The sequence below is a fragment of the Caretta caretta genome, chromosome 12 (assembly GCF_965140235.1).
Source record: "Caretta caretta isolate rCarCar2 chromosome 12, rCarCar1.hap1, whole genome shotgun sequence".
NCBI classification, from domain to species: Eukaryota; Metazoa; Chordata; order Testudines; family Cheloniidae; genus Caretta; species Caretta caretta.
Window position 1 is genome coordinate 18,157,394 of NC_134217.1, and position 18,781 is coordinate 18,176,174.

The following is an 18,781-nucleotide window of genomic DNA, read 5'->3' on the forward strand; positions in this document are numbered from 1 at the left end:
AGGAAAGTTACTAGTAGAGTACCTCAGGGATCGGTCTTCAGACCAACCATATTTAATATTTTCATTAATGGCCTTGCACAAAAAGTAAGTGTGCACAAATAAAATTTGCATGACACAAAATTGGGAGGTATTGCCAATATAGTGGAGGACAGGATCATCATACAAGAAGTTCTGGATGATCTTGAAAACTGGAGTAATAGAAATGAGATAAAATTTAATAGTGCAAAGTCATGCATGTAGGGAAAAACAACAGGAATATTTGCTATAAACTGGGGACAGACCAGTTGGAAGCAACAAAGGAGGAAAAAGACCTGGGTGTATTAGTTGATCAGAGGATGACTATGAACCATTAATGTAATCCTTGGATGCATCAGGCAAGGTATTTCCACTAGAGGTAGGGAAGTATTATTAACATTATACAATGCACTGGTGAGACCGCAACTGGAATACTGTGTGCAATTCTGATCTCCGATGTTTAAGAATTCAAACTGGAGTAAATGCAGAGAAGGGCTACTAGGATGATCACAGGAATGGAAAACCTACCTTACCAGAGCTGATTCAAGGAGCTAGGCTTGTTTACCCTAACAAAAATAAGGCTGAGGGGAGATGTAATTGCTCTCTATAAAAATATATCAGATGGATAAATACCAGGGTAGCAGAGGAGTTATTTAAGTTAAGCACCAATGTTGGCACAAAAACAAATGGATATAAACTGGCCATCGGCAAGTTTAGGCTTGAAATGAGATGAAGGTTTCTAATGGTCAGAGGAGTGAAGTTCTGGAACAGCCTTCCAAGGGAAGCAGTGGAGGCAAAAAACCTATTTGGTTTCAAGACCGAGTCTGATAAATTTATGGAAAGGATAGTATGATGGAGTTCCCTCTTTTTAACTCCTTCTCCACTCCTGGCATGATTGGGAGGGGTGGTGGGTGGGGCCTTTCAACCCCAAAGCAGCTCCTTAATGCCCCCAACCCCCGCCCCGCTTCCATGCCAGTGGGAGGTTTATATACCCCATCGCACTACTTTATAAAACTTTTGGCCTGGTTAGAGCAGCCAGCTGGGATGTGGGAGAGCCATCTTCAATTGCCCCCTCTGCATCCTGGAGAGAAAGGCTTTGAACAGGGAGGGATCTCCTACCTCTCAGAGCTGTGGTCTAAGCATGAGCTATGGGATAGTCCGATGTGGGGCTCCCAGTCTCTTCTGCTGAAGCAATTCCTCTGTGTATAAATAATCAAAGAGTCATTAGAGCAGGGGGACAAGTCCCTGGATCTCCCACCTCCCTGGTGGATGTCTGAACCACCAACATACACAGTCATTATCTCTCTCTCTTTCTCTGCGCCAGTTAATCACAGTGTAAGGCAAAGAACTGTGCAGCCTTAAAAATTCCCCAGTCGGAAGGGAGTGGGACAAGGTTCCCTGCCAAGAGACAGGTGTCCGCAGGAGACCTGACTGGGAACTCCTGAAGTGGACTACAGAAGGGGAGATACAGGTACAGTTATCCTGAAACTGGGATGCTGTGTATATCCAGGATGAGGTCATCCACCAGAACAAGTATTGTCTCAATACTATTCCTCAGCCTGAAATCTGACTGAGAAGGACGTAGGATACTGGTAGCCAACCGCTGATATTGGATATTGTATTCTGCTTGCTTAAAACAGGAAGGTTAGACATTGGACAGTAACTAATAAGTCAGGCACCTAAGCCACTTCTTAGATCACCACCAGCATCAAGTGAAAGACTCTTTAGTACTGGTTGGATAACTGCATGCTTAGAGTAGCAGGTAGGAATCATTCTTTAGAATACTGTTGACAGTATCTCAGCTATTCTCTACTCTTTTACTAGTCAGGAAGGGTGGGGGTCAGAGTCACATGTGATCACTCTAAATGCTGTTAGTACTTCCGTGGCTGCTTCTTGTGCAAATGGGCCATATTCTTGGAAGGAGGCTACTGTGTTTTCAGTTCTGAGCTCAACTTCTTTTTCATGGTGTCCCATGAAGTCATCCCAGATGCAAGAGATCTTCTCAGTAAAATGAGATGACAATTCCTTTCAGCAGGAGATACTAGGTTCTGGGGTTGAATGAGGGCATTCTGGGTTTAAGGGAAATCCAATCAGAAAGGGATATTACTTGGCTCTACTACCAGTGGCCAGGCTATAGTATAGATAGGTTATAACCAAATTTGTCCTTTAAATTCACAGTGAAACTATAGTCAAACAGGGAAGTGCAGAAAAATTTACAGCTGTCAAAGAAATTATATTTAACAAGCTGCAAGAAAAAAAACCCAAGGAGATGATGCATAAAGACAGTACACAGATACTTTACAAATGAATAACCACAGTTACAATAATACATTTAAAGTCAATTGAACAATTGTCTTTAAATTTGTATAAATTGTTGAGTCTGTCTTTAAATATTAATTTGAAAAAACACTTTTCCACTCATAAGTTACACAGCAAGTAAATTATTACAAATGCATGGCTACTTCCCATGCTATAATGTGCTTCTATTTCCTTGAAGATATTAGGATTATCTTTTTTTAATGAAAACTTTTCCAAATATTGAAATGCCAGAAGGGGTTATATTTATTTGCTTGAAATCTATTTAAAGGACAGAATGCTTTGCACAGTACAAAAGCTGACTTACAGTTTAAGAGTTCTTTAAGCGTATGTGTTAGATTTTTAATATACATTCAGAGAATAAAGCACTAAGAATCTAATTTACTTATTTTCTTTATGTTTTGCATGTGCAGATCACTGATATCAAGTGTTCACTTATCTCAATTTATCTTAAACAGAAGTGAGGGTAATGGGACTTACAAAAGAGTCTAGAAATGATAAATTACATCTTATTGTATGAAGTCAAAGGTTAAACTTATTATTGCTCACCACAGGCCAACCTTAACCTCAGGATTAATGCCATAAACAAAAAAGAAAATTCAGTTTGCACACACAATGCTCTGGGATAATGTCTCAGAAGAATTACAAAAGTGAAATGATGCCCCCTACTGTTTTTAGAAATGTTCTTGGATAAATAGCATCTTTTGGATCTAAGGAAATCATCATGTAAAAATCAATAAACATGTATTTTCAAACTAGTATTCATTAGCATGAGATATAGCAAAGATGATACATTTCTTTTCCTCGTTTTAATTAAAATACATGAGGAACAGTATCTTGCAGAGGAAATTACCTGAAATGTATACAGCTAGAGTGAATGTGAAACCTTTATATTTCTCAGAAGAGTTTGGACAAAGAAACCATGCAATTTAGCAAGTAATTTTTCATTTAAAATTTAATACATCGAGTATTAAATCAGTCTTTATCTGGTAATTATGTTTTTCAAATAGTACAAATGACAGGATTGATTTGTCTATCAGTAGTTACCAAGGTGATACAATTCACTAATAAATAACAGAGAGCATCTAACGTCTTTGAGTTCTGGACGACCACAGTTCAATTCCCAGCTCTGTTATTTAGGTCTCGGATCACAGCTACTGTTGTAATGAGTTTCTTGATGGGCAGGTAAGGAAGAAGGGTTATTGTTTGAAATACTCTTCCGAAAAAAGAGAAAATGAAATATTGTCAAGCTAGAGCTTGATTCTCTTCTCACCTATACCAGTTTTATAGCAGGGTAGCTCCATTGACATCACTAGAGATAACTCCTGATTTACACATGCTAAATGAAAGAAGAATAAGGATGTTTGTCTTAGTGACTTAGCACTGTTGAAACAGAGGTTGGAATAATGATTAGAAAGGACATTTTGGAAAAATCTGAAAGTTGCTGCCCCCTTCCCCGCTCGAAGGAGTTACAAAGGGATGTGGCACAAAGAGACCACAGCCTAAAAGTGTTTATGGGACAGCAAAAACAAAATGAAAACACAATAAATACACCATCAGTAAAATCAGGCCAGATACTGTTTAGGTAGCATGAACTGTTTAATATAAAGCTTTAAAGCTTCACTTGTTCTGGTGGTATTTTAAAAATATATATATATTTCACTACTATCTCGTATCTCTAGCTTTTCAACCCAAAGGATCCTGAAGCACATACCAGACTTCACAACTGTAGGGCCAGATTCTTTCTGGACCTTATATGGCCCCTTATGCAGTGGGAAGGGAGGACATAAAGAGTCTTCCCCATATACTTATGCAGCATAAGGCCAGTTGCAGCACTTGTACTCTGAAAAACACAAGGATTGCACCGTTTCAGCTCCCCTGTGGGGGCATAGTTCTTCCAAAAGTGCAGGAAGTGGTCAAGCTCTCCCCCAACCCCATACACTGGCCAACTACATGGGGCAGAGGGAGTAAACTGCATACAACAAAAGGGGTTGAGTAGCAGCTGCTGCCTCTGGAATTGAATGCATCAGTTATTTAATGGTGCACAGAACCACCACACATCTTAAAGCAGGAGAAAGTCTGAAGAACAATACCATAACCTGTTGATGCTGCAAGAGGAATTTAGATGCTGACAAGCAGAATGTAATTGCCCAAGTACAACATGTAGAAGCATGCATCAGGTGTCCTATAAATGGATTAAATAAAAGCAAGCCTGAATTTGGCAAGACACTTTCTCTAATGGAGAACTCCCTTACTCTTGTGAAAAAGGCCAGAAGATCTTTAATGAACACAAGCACTCAGAACTTGTAATCTTGGAGAGGTCACCTCTAACAGCCCAGTATCCCCTCCCACCACGCTAGGGTTTCATACTGACTTAGGCCCCAGTGGTGAAATCAATACCGTCTACACAAATATAGGACCAGGAGCTTAGAAATCTGGCTTTCATGATTCAGTAGATGACATTTCTTCTAGTAACTGGGGTTTCCTTCATGGTTTCCTTTTCAAATATTTACCAGACCAATCCTGCCCGGTTTATGAGATTTTACAAGATGTCACCTCTGTTAATATTATGTTAAAAGCCTAAAAATCAATAATGTTATTGATTATCTCTCATAGTCACACACATTGTGTTTTTCTAAAGGCCCAATATATAGCATAGGATAAAATTAGATTTCTAGTCTTAACTTGAAATATTCTGACTTCTGACATATTGCTTCACTATATTAGGTCATGACCTAGCAAGCCAATCTTACAGATGTAAATGTCCACCGACATGGATCAATTTGGAAGATTTGGTCTTAATGGGCTAAACTCTGCCCATTTGACTACTTTGAGATTATCTGATGATAATCATTCAGCTAGATCCTCAGGTAGTGTAAATGAGTGTGGCTCCACTGAAGTCAAAGGTGCCATGCTGATTTAAACAAGCTGAGGGCTAGCCTACTATTAGTAATACAAAAAGGTAAGCTATATTTTTTTTAAATCACAGCATAAGTTGATTTGTTAAAAACCATCATAACAGTAGGCACTGGATGAATAAATAATTCTGATTATCCACATTTTCATGTAATTCCTCAATAACATTTAACTGTGTTCAAATATTAACAGATAGATATAGTTGTAGAAATAATTTCTAAGTTCCTGGCATCTGTACATTCATAATGATCCAACTGTGCTAAGATTTTAGGATGCTCCATTATTTTCTATTTAATAGATTGTAAATAACCACTAGGAATTAATATTCATTAGTATGGGAGAGCAGATTAAATAACAATTGGAAGTGGAAATGTCATCTCTTTAGTAAACCAGTATAAAATAAATTACCTCCAAGTTATCTCTTTCTTGAATCTGGTCAGGGGATTCTTCAGTTCCAAAACACACTCCTTAATGTGGACTGTCTTCCTAGTATTCCTACTAGGAGAGACGGAAATGGGATCATAGCATCCTTGGGATTTTTTCTTCTGTTTTTACTTTTGTTAAAACAAGCATACATAGCAAGGCACTCTAGTTCTATAAATATGCTTCTCTAAATGTTAAAGGGTTAGAGCAATTTCCAAAAGGTCTCTGCCTAGAAAGAGCCTTCATCTGATATCTAATTGCATGGCTTTTGCTTCAAGGCATGCAGGAAAATATAGCGTAGTCAGTGTAAATGCCTCTTTGGTTTCTATGTAAAAATCCAGAGCTTAATTCACTTTTCATTCGTTCCAGTTTTACACCAGTGCAGCTTGAACCAGATCTTCAGCTGGTATAAATTAGCAAAACTCAACTGAAGTCAGTAGAAGTATGATGATTTACACCAGCTGAGGATCTAGCCTATTGACTTCAGTAGGGTCCTCTTGATCAAGACCTCTGTCTGCTACTTTGATTGAAACCCTGTGAGCCTGATTCTCCACTGCCTTGGTCCATGTGTTATCATATACACCTGTGCATAGTGGGTGCAAACCACTACTAAATCAGGATGGAAGCATTTTGTACTTACTTTGTGCAGTTGTAAATGACTATACAAGGTGAAATGCAGGGGATTGTCTGTTAAAATAAAGTACACATAACATGAAAGAACAAAGGGGATACTAGAACACAGCATACTCATCCGATAGAAACTGTCTTCACTAATTTAAAAAAATTCTTCCTGTTTCTTAACTAAAGAATATAAATGGAATGGTATCACTCTCCTTTAGCAGCTGAAATAAAATGCAAATTTAGGGCCAAATCCCACAAAATCGTTCTCCTGAAAGTAATCAGTAGTCATGCCTACAGTCCCACTGGCAGCAATGACATTACTCACAAGAATAAGACACTGCATGATTGCGTAATTATTTCTTTTATACTTCTTATGTTAATATATTATCTCAAAACTTGAAATGATTAATTCAGTAACTTTTTTCCTTCTCACTTTGTTACTACTGAGATTTCTGTATTTAATTACAACAGAACTATTTACCTGGCCCTTTAGAGAGTGCTTACTGCTCGTTTACATCAATGTTTATACATGGCCCCAAAACGTGCAGTCAAATTCTGCAACCCTTTATTCATGCAGAATAATATTTATTTACTCATGTCAGCAGTCCGATTGAATCCAATGAGACTACTCATAAGAGTTAATAATACTCAATGCGACTAAATCTCCGCTCCCTTGAACCTTGTGTAGTAATTTGCTCCTGGGCAAAGTGGGGGCAAACTGCTACAGTTCTGATTTGGCAGTGTTTACACCTATTTTGTGATCATTTAGTACAAGTGTTAACAGCAGCACAAGATGTAAAGGAGCAGAAAATCTGGGCCAATGTCAGAGTTACAGAATCTTGCCCTTTATTCTGTCCTTGTCCATCATGCCTTTGATCAAGGTCTTGTCAATCTTTCATTGTGTAAAATCTGGTCAGAGGCTTTTCTGAATCAGCAGTTGTTTTCTATAGAATTAGAATTTCCACCTTTTAACCTATATTAAAGATGCTTGTTCTTTCCTCACAGATAACTACCATCTTATGTGGTCGAGTGCTTGGAATTTGAGAAAGGAAGGAATGAGACTCTTCTTTAAACTTTATATCTGCATATTGATATATCATTTGCATCAATTTTCAGTTGCCTACTTAAATAATTCCAGTTCCAGCATACACGTGGAAGATGGATAATTATTCCTTGCTATGGTCCAACCAATGAAATATCTGATGAAGAGAAGGACAGAATTCTATAATCAGCTCAGCTCTAACAAAGAAGATGATTGATTACATTATAATCTCTTGTCGCTGGAAATTATCCATCAGCAACTGCAGAACTTACTGATCCACGGAGCTTGGTAACACTGAACATAAATTAGTGTCTGCAAATTTCCATCTTAGATTAAAAAGCACAAACAAAGTAATAATTGGGTTAACAAAATTTGAACTATCTATGCTACAAATCAATAGCATTTGAAACTGCTATGCAGTTGAAATCTCAAACAGCTTTGAGACCTTGCAATAATATATTGAATCCACCTGGACAAACTTCAGATCCCAAATAACCAATGCTGCTATGACCATCATTGGTCCTAAACAAAGAACCAAGAAATCCTGGATCTCCGTTAATACCCTAACCATCATTGGACAGCATCACATGACTTGTTTAAGAGGTGATATGGTCATGTACCATAAACTAAATGGCACTCATTATAAAGTGATACACATTGACCACAAAGCTTTTATGGAAGCTAAAGCCATCACACTTGAGGAAACTTCTGCCAGAAACTACATCACCTCCTTGTATAAACATTTGAATGACCTCACTGATGAGAAATCATTCACTTGGCGTGTTCTACTCCAGTTCTGATCAGCTAACCAATACAGAAATGGAGTGAACATTTCAGCCAGTTGCTTATCACACCCGCTGTTTCTTTGGACCCTGGCATTAAGGCCACCACCAAATTCACCTGTCCTACACAAAACGATCCTGACGCATTTACAAACAAAATTCACAGAGATGTAAAATAAGGCAGCAGGAATCTGTGGCATTCCTGAGCAACTGTTAAAAAGTGCTGGACCAGCTATTGTTTTGTGACTGCAGATGATGTTTTTTATCATGTGGAGAACAGAGTTGTCTGACTGGGAAAAAAAGGCACTATTTTACTGCTTTGGAAACATAAGACAGCAAAATAGTTGGGACGATTGCAGCATTGCTCTTCTATCCATCCAGGAGAAGTTTTTGCTTTTTGTCTTGCTCACCTGAGCTGCTGATGTCTTAAGAAGCAAGAGAAGACCACAACAAATCAGCCATTCCATGATGGAGCAAATCTTCACAGCATGCCAGCTTATTAAGAATGCATAAGAATTCAAGTGCCCTGCTCACATTGCATTTACGGATACCACGGCTACATTTGACTCTGTTGACAGGGAATCACTTTGGCTGATTGTGAAACTCACAGGCCTCCCTTGCAAGCTCTGTAGAATTTTCCATCTCCCACATGATGCCTCCTCAAACTGAGTTCTTGTAAACAGGAAACGAACCATCTTCTTCTGAACTGAGAGGCATTTGACAAGGATATCTTGCTACCCCAGAACTCTTCAATGCTGCCATAGACTATATACTTGATAGACACTAAGGCCTGGTCTACACCTCTGGGCACCATAGTTAAGATGACCTCACCCCTGGTGTAGGTGTGTCTATATCAACAGAATAATTCTTCTATCGACCTAGCTACTGCTGCTCAGGGTGGTGGATTAACTACATTGGTTAATGTACATTGATGAAAAAAGGCCCTTCCATCACCGTGGCAAGTATCTACAGTATGGCATAACAGAGGCATAGCTGTACCACCGTAGCTCTGCTGTTGTAGCGCTCATAGTGTAGACCTAGCCTAAGCCAGCAGTTCTCAAACTTTAGCAACCCAAGGATTCCCGTTTTGATTTAAAGAAATTTGCAGACCCCCAAACTCCCGTTCATCCCCAGGCCCTGCCATGACTACCCCTTCCCCAACGCCCACCCCCACCCCACCTCTACCCCATCTCTTTCTGCCTCCTCCCCCAAGTACGCCACAGCCCCGCTCCTCCCTCTCCCTCCCAGCACCTCCTGCACACCGCTGAACAGCTGTTCCCCGGCATGCAGGAGACACTGGGAGGGACGAGGAGGAGTTGATCAGAGGGGCCCGCAGACCCCCTGGACTACCCTCATGGACCCCCAGGGGTCTGCAGACCCCAGTTGGAGAAACACTAGCCTAAGCAAATGAATTTTAGGCAAATGCCTTGGTGATAAGAATCTCACCAATGTTGATTTTGCTGATAATATAGAACTAGTTGGTGAATCAATGGATGAGCTTGTTGTGGCACTTAAAGTCCTGGAAAGCTAAATGGCAAATGTTGGCCTGAAAATTAATTGGGGTAAAACCAAATTTCTTCCAGTCAGTGATTTTGAACACACTGAGGGATCTAGCATGTTAGTCAGCAAACACGCAGGGTGGTTTCTCTTGCCTTAGCTCTGTTGTTGATAGCATGGGCAGCATCGAGAATGAACTTTAAGCCCGCCCTGCAAAAGTGTTGTCAGTCATGGAGCACCTCATTGAGAATATCTTTCACCAACCAAACACCCTGATAAGTAGAGACACAAAACCTAGTATATATAATGTTTTATCAATATTGTGACCTAGAGGACTGAAACATGGCCCCTCACTGTCGAGACTGAAAAGCAGTTGGACACCATTCAGATAAAGCATCTCCAACTGATCAAAACCATCAAATTCAAGTTGAATGAAGAGATCCATTTTCTAACCAAAAATATCCCTCTCTCTCAATCAGTTGCCCAATGCTTTCTAAGGTAGTATGGTCTTCTGCTTGGAATGCCTATCAACTTCCCTACAAGAATGATCTTTGACTTTGACCCAATGAAAGCAGGATGCAAAAGACCTGCTGTGATAATGGGCCTACAAATTTACCCTAATTATGAGCTCAACTGTAAAAAGTGAGTGAAAGTTTATAAAAGGTCACAATAACCTTTAACAAAAGTTGCTGGGAAAAGGTTACAAAAGGGAGGAAGAAAAACTGAACAAAAAAGGTGTATTGATATAATTCAAGAATTGTATTACAATCAAGCTGAGTAAACAAGAACAGTGAAAGACTAAAAAAAAAAAAATCAATAAATCAAAATTGGTATGTCAGATATTAGGCCTACTTGGTGACTAGAATAACGAGGAGATGGTCTATGCTCTTGCCAGCCAGGATTTGAGCTGATAAGCTAGTGAAAGGGAAGAGGGCATTCATCTGACCTGAGCTCGGCCCTGCAGGGAGCCAAGAAAGTAGAGTTAAAAACAAAAATCCACTAGCCAGATCCCTTCCCCCTGTTTCCAGGTCAAGCCAGGGGAAGGAGTAAAGGGGAGCCAAAAATCAAGCTAGCTCCACCTTTGATCCTGTAGTAATATGGTTGCCAAGCCTCCAGGATTAACCTGGAGTCTCCTGGAATCAGCATCAATCTCCCAGTGACTATTGAAAGCAAACCAGGAGATTTTAATAGGAAATTTTCAGAAAATGACATTATGTCATGTTAGAAAAAAAAAAAAATCTCGGAATAGCTTCAGTCAGAGTTGGCAACCCTATTCAGGGCTTCCTCCATGGAGGCACAGTGCCCTCCACCCCATTAGGGCACTGGGCCCTTTCTCATCCCACCCCAACTTCCATCCTTGCGGCTCTCCTTGCTGACTAACCTGCCTCCCGCACCCTGCCCTCTTCATTAGCCATCTTCCCCTGCATCACAGGATGTGCTACCTACTACATAGAAGCGAGAAATAACACATTCGGTTAAAAAACAAGCCCTGGTTAATGTGCTGCTTTACCCAAAATGCACCGGGCTTTAGCAAAATATTTCATTATCCTCAACAAATTTCTTTTCCTCACCAGCAGATTATAATGATCTCAGCTCAAGAAGCCCTGGAATAGGATTCCTTCCAGGACATGCTCAATTGAGACGTAATGATATTGACTTGGTGTCCAGCAGAATGTAGTAAGAAGAACATAGCATGGATTTTTTTAACACTGTTGAGCTGCTTGTGAATGATTTTGTGACTACACTCGCCTGGTCATGTGTGTGTGTGTTTGTGTTTAGCGAATTTTTCACTCCTTTTGAGTGCTTGAACAACTACATCTAGCAACTTTTCAAGGTTTGTCCGGTGACTTCCTGCTGTGTGGAGTTGGCAACACTTTGGTGTTCTTAAAGAAAGGGACTTTGGGAGAAAAAAAATTGCTACTGGAGTGAGCTTCACTATCATGGCTGCTACCTCCACTGTTTCCTAGGACCCTGGGTCTTTGTCATCTTGATCCTGAAAAATGTCTTGACCAGACCAGGCCAGAGGGAGGGATGCAGATGACACTGCCACCTCTGAGTCCTGAATACCATCTAACATGTGAGACTTTGTCCCTCTCTAGCCCTAAGTGTCCTTTTATTTCTCCACTTTATTTCATCTCTTTCCTATCCTTCTCCTTTTTCTTTCTGTCTGGCTTAGCCAAGACAGAGTCTGGCTTAGCCAGCCAAGACTGCATTTTTTGAAACACTGCTGTAAGCCGGTGACCAGAAAGAGGCAGCTAAAAGCAGTGCCCTGAACAGCCCGATGCTGGTGTCACCGTGCCTCAGTGTGTCACAACTGAGAATATCAGATTCAGGACAAAATGCTGAGAAATAGGGCATACTCACCCCTGAACTGACGGTTATTCTATCATAAGATATGCCAAGTCAGTAACAAAAGTAAACTTCTGCCTTACCACACTGGTTAACAAGTGAAAAATGCAGACTCCTTAGGCATTCCAGCACTCATTTTATCACCCAGAAACTAGACTAAGATGAGTGGTTATTTAAAACCAATTTCATCAAACAAAGGGTCCTTCTAATCCCAAAAGATCAGCCACAGCCAGGTCAATATCTAACACAGGTCTTACCCAATAATCACGCTATTGGCAATCCTTTAGTAACTAATATCTAAGTTTATTTATGAGAGAAAAAAAAAGGAGAACACTATAATGGTCAAAGAAATCATATACCATACAATCATTGCAAAGTTCTTGGATCAGGTTTGTAGCAGTGATGTTACAGACTGATGGCCTGTAAAGTCTCTGGTAACTTCCAAAAGATTGGAAAGTTCTCAGTCCATTGATTGGAATGCTCTTTTTAGTATAAATCCATAGTCCAGAAATCAGAGCAGGAGAGGCAAAATAGAGATGCTTCCAGGCTCCTTTATAACTTCTCCCATGTGGAGGGAATGCTCTCTGTCTTAGTTTGTGGAAACTTACAGGCACAAGATGGAGTCCAGGGTCACATGAGCAAATCACATGCCTTTACATGCTTTGATGATTCACAGGAACAGCCATTACCCATATTCTGGCTATGGTATCCACAGGAAGGCTCACTGCGTGGGATGAATTTCTTCTCTGGCCCATTATGAGATTTAATTCACAATGGCTGGCTAGACTGGATATAAACTACCCTATGGATGTTGACAAGGAATACTGCACATAGGTAGGATGCCAGTATATAGTCAATATTTATAACTTCAGATACAAAAATAATACATGCATATAACCAGGATCATCATACTTGGCCAATCATAACTTTTCCATTGACATCTTACATGACATGCTTTGTACAAGATTTGTTGCCAAACAGTGTCAATATTAATGATATAAATGGTAATGTTTCATTCCTACAGCATCACAGCTAGTACAAGTTTCCAAATCTCGAGGTAGCTGATACTGCTGAAAAATACAAGCCCAGAACAGCCTTAAGGCTGCAAGTGAGAGTTAACACTGGAGACAGAAGCTGCATTTTCTTCCTTTGCTGTTCTTTGGTGTGTGTGTTTGCCTTGTTTTGCCTCTTGGAAGTGAGATCAGGCTTTAACAGCCGCAATGAGATTTTCAGCCCATCTCTACTAACTTCTCTTCTTTTCCCCAAAAGGACAATTATTACAATTTTTAATACCACCTAAGATACTGTCAAACAGCAGGGGGGTTTCCTTCCAAAAGGAAAATGAAGGAAGGAAATGAAGGAAGGAAAGAAAATGTTGGTAAAATGAAGGCCTTATTTAATACTTTACATTTCAAATGCTTTAACTGTTTTTCCTTCTTTTCTTCATCTTTAATACATGGTTAAAAAATTAATACCATCTTTGCTACAGTACAAAGCAGGCTGAAGTTTCTGTATATCAAACCCCAGATCTTGTTGACCCCTGTTTAATGTTAAACCATGACTGGTTTATGTTAACACTTTTAGCCCATATATTCCATCTAAATTAATACAACACACCTGACCTCCCGCCCCTTCCAAAGACCTGAAACATGATCTCTAGATGGTGTTAACAGGCACCTGTTCCTCAGAGGGATCCTACTCCATAACGAACCAGATGTAGCTCCATGATGTTCTGTCCTGAGCCAAATTACGTGTTTGGTGGCCTCTATGCTGTCCAGTTATCTTTTAACTGGTTAAAAACTGAGCTGAAGCAACATCCCAGCTCCTCCTATTCAACCATATTTTTTATTTGGAGATATGTACTTCCTCCCTAAGTACTGTCATGGAGGTAGGGGTCAGTCAGCCCTCTTTCCCCTCCTGGACACTATATTTAATTCGTAAGAATTATATAAGTTGTGTTGACACAATACTTCCACATAATGATGATGTGGTCCAGCTGAACTGCACACACTTCGGATCAAGGGTAAGTAGATGAAAAAGCAGTATCAAGCTCATCTTGGGATTCCTCTGACCCAGGAGTTGCTGCATGTTGGGCCAGTACATAGACCCTAACTGCTTCTCATGGCCAGAGATCAGTGTAGCATATAGACTTCTGGAACAAAGCCCCCTTTCTTTCAAGCATGCCCCCCCACGTCAGCTTGCCTGTACTGGAATGATCCTCCTAGGGCAGGATACGGAGGACCCAAGGTCAGATTCCATCAACAATACACCACTAAGTGGACATAGTACATCCAAGTATCTGGACAAATAACTGCAGCCCAGTTATTGGGCCAGATACTTGGATAATTCCTGTTTGGAAAGTAATTCCTGACCTCAGCCTATTTGAGAAAAAAATCCCATTTGAGCTGCAAGTGGAAAAACAAGTGTTTACTATGCTAAGTCTAGATTTGAATAAACTATAAGCACAATAATATTTAAAAGTTTTTAACTTCCCACATTACAACTTCGGCAAGAATATTTCCTTCACTGACATTTTCTGAAACTGCAACAAGGTGTAGTCATTTTAAACTCATTTATAGTGTAGTAATTAAGTTCATAACATTTGCGTGCAACATTTCAGCTAAATTTGGGGCAGCTACTCCTAAAAGCCAAGAGATTTGTATTACAGTGACAACCCAAGAACATCACTTGTCATTCTTGCAAGTAATTTAATAGTGTTTAACTCCCTCGTAATGAAGGTTATATTCCTCCATTATCATTTATTTGTCAACCATTCAAATGAAGCCAGAATATTTTAAAACACCACTGTGCATAGACCAAATAGTGTTGAAAACTTTAAAATGACTCATAATCATACAGCTAAATATTTACATTAAAAAACTCTCTTCTGGAATACTTCCCAGTCTCACTAATAGTCTTTGCCAGCACACCTGCAGCTTTTTGTAACTAATTAAGGAACTCCAGCACACACATTCAAAAATGCCTCAAAAACAGATGCAGACTCCATTAATTAAAAAAAAGCTAACACAGACTCAGCAATTGCTGAGTCTATAACTGGAAAATGTGCTTTTTCCCCCCTTTTTAAAAATTCAGTGATTTTCAAAAAAAATATTCAGCTTTTGTGGGGCAGGGAGAGGTAATAAATCAACTGCTTTTGAAACAGAAGGGACAAACTCAGCTTAGTCAAAAGAACTGTCCTGATTACTAAACCTACACTTTATGTTTAATCATTTATATAAACTTGTGCTCTTGGAATCAAAGAAGTAACATCACTGTCTAAAGCAGAGCATATTATACACTAGGGTCACTACAGTCTAGCTCTAGCCATAAGCTCCATGCAGGCAACATCTCCTTGCCTACAAACCAACCAGCTCCACATGAGCATACAGGTCAGCAGTGAGCTCAGTGTGGACACGATTGGAAACCTGAACAATTCAGGCTTCTTCATGCAGCTCTGTGAATCTACCTCAGTCTTTTTTTTTCTTTTTAATCTATTTTTGCTTTTAGCTTTTTTTATTTCTAAAATCTGGAGACCTTCAATGAATACAAGTCCTCAGAACCTCCCAAGGAGGACTTGATAGAGCCATTGGAGGGGTAGGGAGAGAGGTAGCAGATAATCAGGATTGGAGTGTGTTAGAAAAGTCTAAATCTTTTCATTTCTTGGCCACATGGGTCATCATGCCTGATGTATCATTCCCAGAAAAATTGGGCAACCATAAAATTTATTGGATTGGTGCAGATTTAATCTTAGTTTCCTCTCAGCACAGTCACACCAAGTAATTGGGTACATATTTGTGTTTTAGGCCCTGATCCTGCAAACATTCACATATCTGTTTAACTTCATGCATGTGAGTAGTCCTACTGGACTCAGTGACACTATCCACGTGCATAAAGTTATATGCTCGTGTGTAAGTGTTCGCCAGGATCAGGGCAGTATTTGTTAAGGGTATCATCAAATCTTGACTGGCTTGTTGAACAGCTTTTCTGTCAAGACTCTAAAGGGGGATTTTGGAAGCGAGTCTCCACTCCATGCTGTGTCAAGCAACAGCCCATCCTCCATCAAGTATCTCTCTCAGGTGTAAATATTTCAGGCTGGGAGCCTAAAGTTCATTTTCCATGATCATTTGTGCAGCCAAAACTCAGTTGCTGGAATGCCCATGGAAAGCACACAGGCGTGTAGCATGGTTGAAGCTAGTTAATTTTTTCAGTTTCAGAAAATGTATGTCAAAAATGTTTTGTGGTATTTTCCCAGCTCTAATATAAATAATTGATAACTTGGCATTCATCTCACATATATTCCTGCTTTTGGATAATTCCTAAAATGTCCTAGCGGTACGAGCTCCTTCTGGTTCTCCATGTGGAAATCCAGGAGCAGGAGAAGGATATGGTTGGTGTCCTCTACTAACTGGAGACAGATAATAAATAAATAATAAATAGAGGGCTCCCTCCCTCAAACCTATGGGATGCAGCTACAGAGACAGGGAAGTTCTCCTCTTGCTAACAGCCCCCTCAATGATGAGAGTTTACTGTGGAAATTCTTTGTAATGCATTCTTTACTTTTTCAACAAATGGTCATTGTTAATAAAGTATATGATAAAATAATATAAGAATTTGCTCAGATTCTGAATCTGGTTCAAGTACAGTTCTGGGCCTGAGATAGGAAGTTAAGATCTCAGTTCAAACTTCTCTGTCATGGTAGGGGTGTACTACAGACCACCTAACCTGGAAGAAGAGGTGGATGAGGCTTTTTTAAAAAAATTAACAAAATCTTCCAAAGCACAGGACTTGGTGGTGATGTGGGACTTCAACGACACAGACATCCGTTGGGAAAACAACACAGCAGGGCACAAATTATCCAAAAATTTTTTATTTCAGAAGGTGGAGAAAGCTAGTAGGGAAGAGGCTGTTCTAGATTTGATTTTGACAAATAGGGAGGAACTGGTTGAGAATTTGAAAGTGGAAGGCAGCTTGGGTGAAAGTGATTATGAAATGATAGTGTTCATGATTCTAAGGAGTGGTAGGAGGGAGAACGGGCAAAATAAAGACAATGGATTTCAAGAAGGCAGACTTTATCAAACTTAAGGAGTTGGTAGGTAAGATGACATGGGAAGCAAGTCTAAGGGAAAAAACAATTGAAGACAGTCGGCAGTTTTTCAAAGAGACATTATTAATGGCACAAAAGCAAACTATTCCACTGCGTAGGAAAGATAGGAAATATGGCAAGAGACCACCTTCGCTTAGCCAGGAGACCTTCAGTGATCTAAAAATCAAAAAAAAGGCCTACAAAAAGTGGAAACTAGGTCAAATTACGAAGGATGAATATAAACAAAAGTATGTAGGGACAAAATTAGAAAGGCCAAGGCACAAAACGAGATCGAACTAGCTACAGACATAAAGGGTAACAAGAAAACATTCTACAAATACATTAGAAGCAAGAGAAAGACCAAGGACAGGGTAGGCCCATTACTCAATGAGTGGGAGGAAATAATCACAGAAAATGCAGAAATGGCAGAGGTGCTTAATGACTTCTTTGTTTCAGTTCTCACCAAGAAGGTCAGTGGTGATTGAATGTCTAACATAGTGAATGTCAGTGAAAATGAGGTAAGATCAGAGGCTAAAATAGGGAAAGAACAAGTCAAAAATTACTTAGACAAGTTAGATGTCTTCAAGTCACCACGGCCTGACGAAATGCATCCTAGAATACTCAAGGAGCTGACTGAGGAGACAGCTGAGCCATTAGCGATTATCTGTGAAAAGTCATGGAAGACAGGAGTGATTCCAGAAGACTGGAAAAGGGCAGATATAATGCCAATCTATAAAAAGGGAAATAAGGACACCCTGGAAAATTACAGACCAGTCAGCTTAACTTCAGTACCTGGAAAGATAATGGAGCAAATAATTAAGCAATCAATTTAAAAACATCTAGAAGATAAATACGATAAGTAACAGTCAACATGGATTTGTCAAGAAAAAATCGTGTCAAACAAACCTGGTAGCTTTTTTTGACAGGGTAACAAGCCTTGTGGATAATGGGGAAGCAGTAGACATGGCATATCTTGACTTTAGTAAAGCTTTTGATACTGTCTCACATGACCATCTCAAACAAACTAGGGCAATACAACCTAGATGAAGCTACTATAAGGTGGGTGCAAAACTGGTTGGAAAACCATTCCCAAAAAGTAGTTATCAGTGAGTCACAGTCATGCTGAAAGGACATAATAAGTGGGGTCCCACAGGGATCAGTTCAGGGTCCGGTTCTATTCAATATCTTTATCAATGATTTAGATAATGGCATAGAGAGTACACTTATAAAGTTTGCAGATGATACCAAGCTGGGAGGGGTTGCAAGTGCTTTGGAGGATAGGATTAAAATTCAAAATGATCTAGACAAAGTGGAGAAATAGTCTGAAATAAATAGGATGAAATTCAATAAGGACAAATGCAAAGTACTCTATTTAGGAAGGAACAATCAGTTGCACACATACAAAATGGGAAATGACTGCCTAGGAAGAACAATGAGGAGTCCTTGTGGCACCTTAGAGACTGTCAAGGTTCCTCCCCCACTCTGAACTCTAGGGTACAGATGTGGGGACCTGCATGAAAAAACCTCCTAAGCTTATCTTTACCAGCTTAGGTCAAAACTTCCCCAAGGTACAAAATATTCCACCCGTTGTCCTTGGACTGGCCGCTACCACCACCAAAGTAATATTGGTTACTGGGGAAGAGCTGTTTGGACGCGTCCTTCCCCCCAAAATACTTCCCAAAACCTTGCACCCCACTTCCTGGACAAGGTTTGGTAAAAAGCCTCACCAATTTGCCT

At 39.8% G+C, this 18,781-nt stretch overlaps 1 long non-coding RNA gene across 1 annotated transcript in view; it reads right to left on the reverse strand.

Annotated features, from left to right (window-relative positions):
* Positions 1–18,781, reverse strand: part of LOC125620529 (uncharacterized) — a 30,026-nt gene that overhangs the window by 6,905 nt on the left and 4,340 nt on the right. The window contains exon 2 of the long non-coding RNA XR_007352259.2: positions 5,656–5,745. This is a non-coding gene — a long non-coding RNA (uncharacterized LOC125620529). The remainder of the gene's footprint in view (positions 1–5,655; positions 5,746–18,781) is intronic.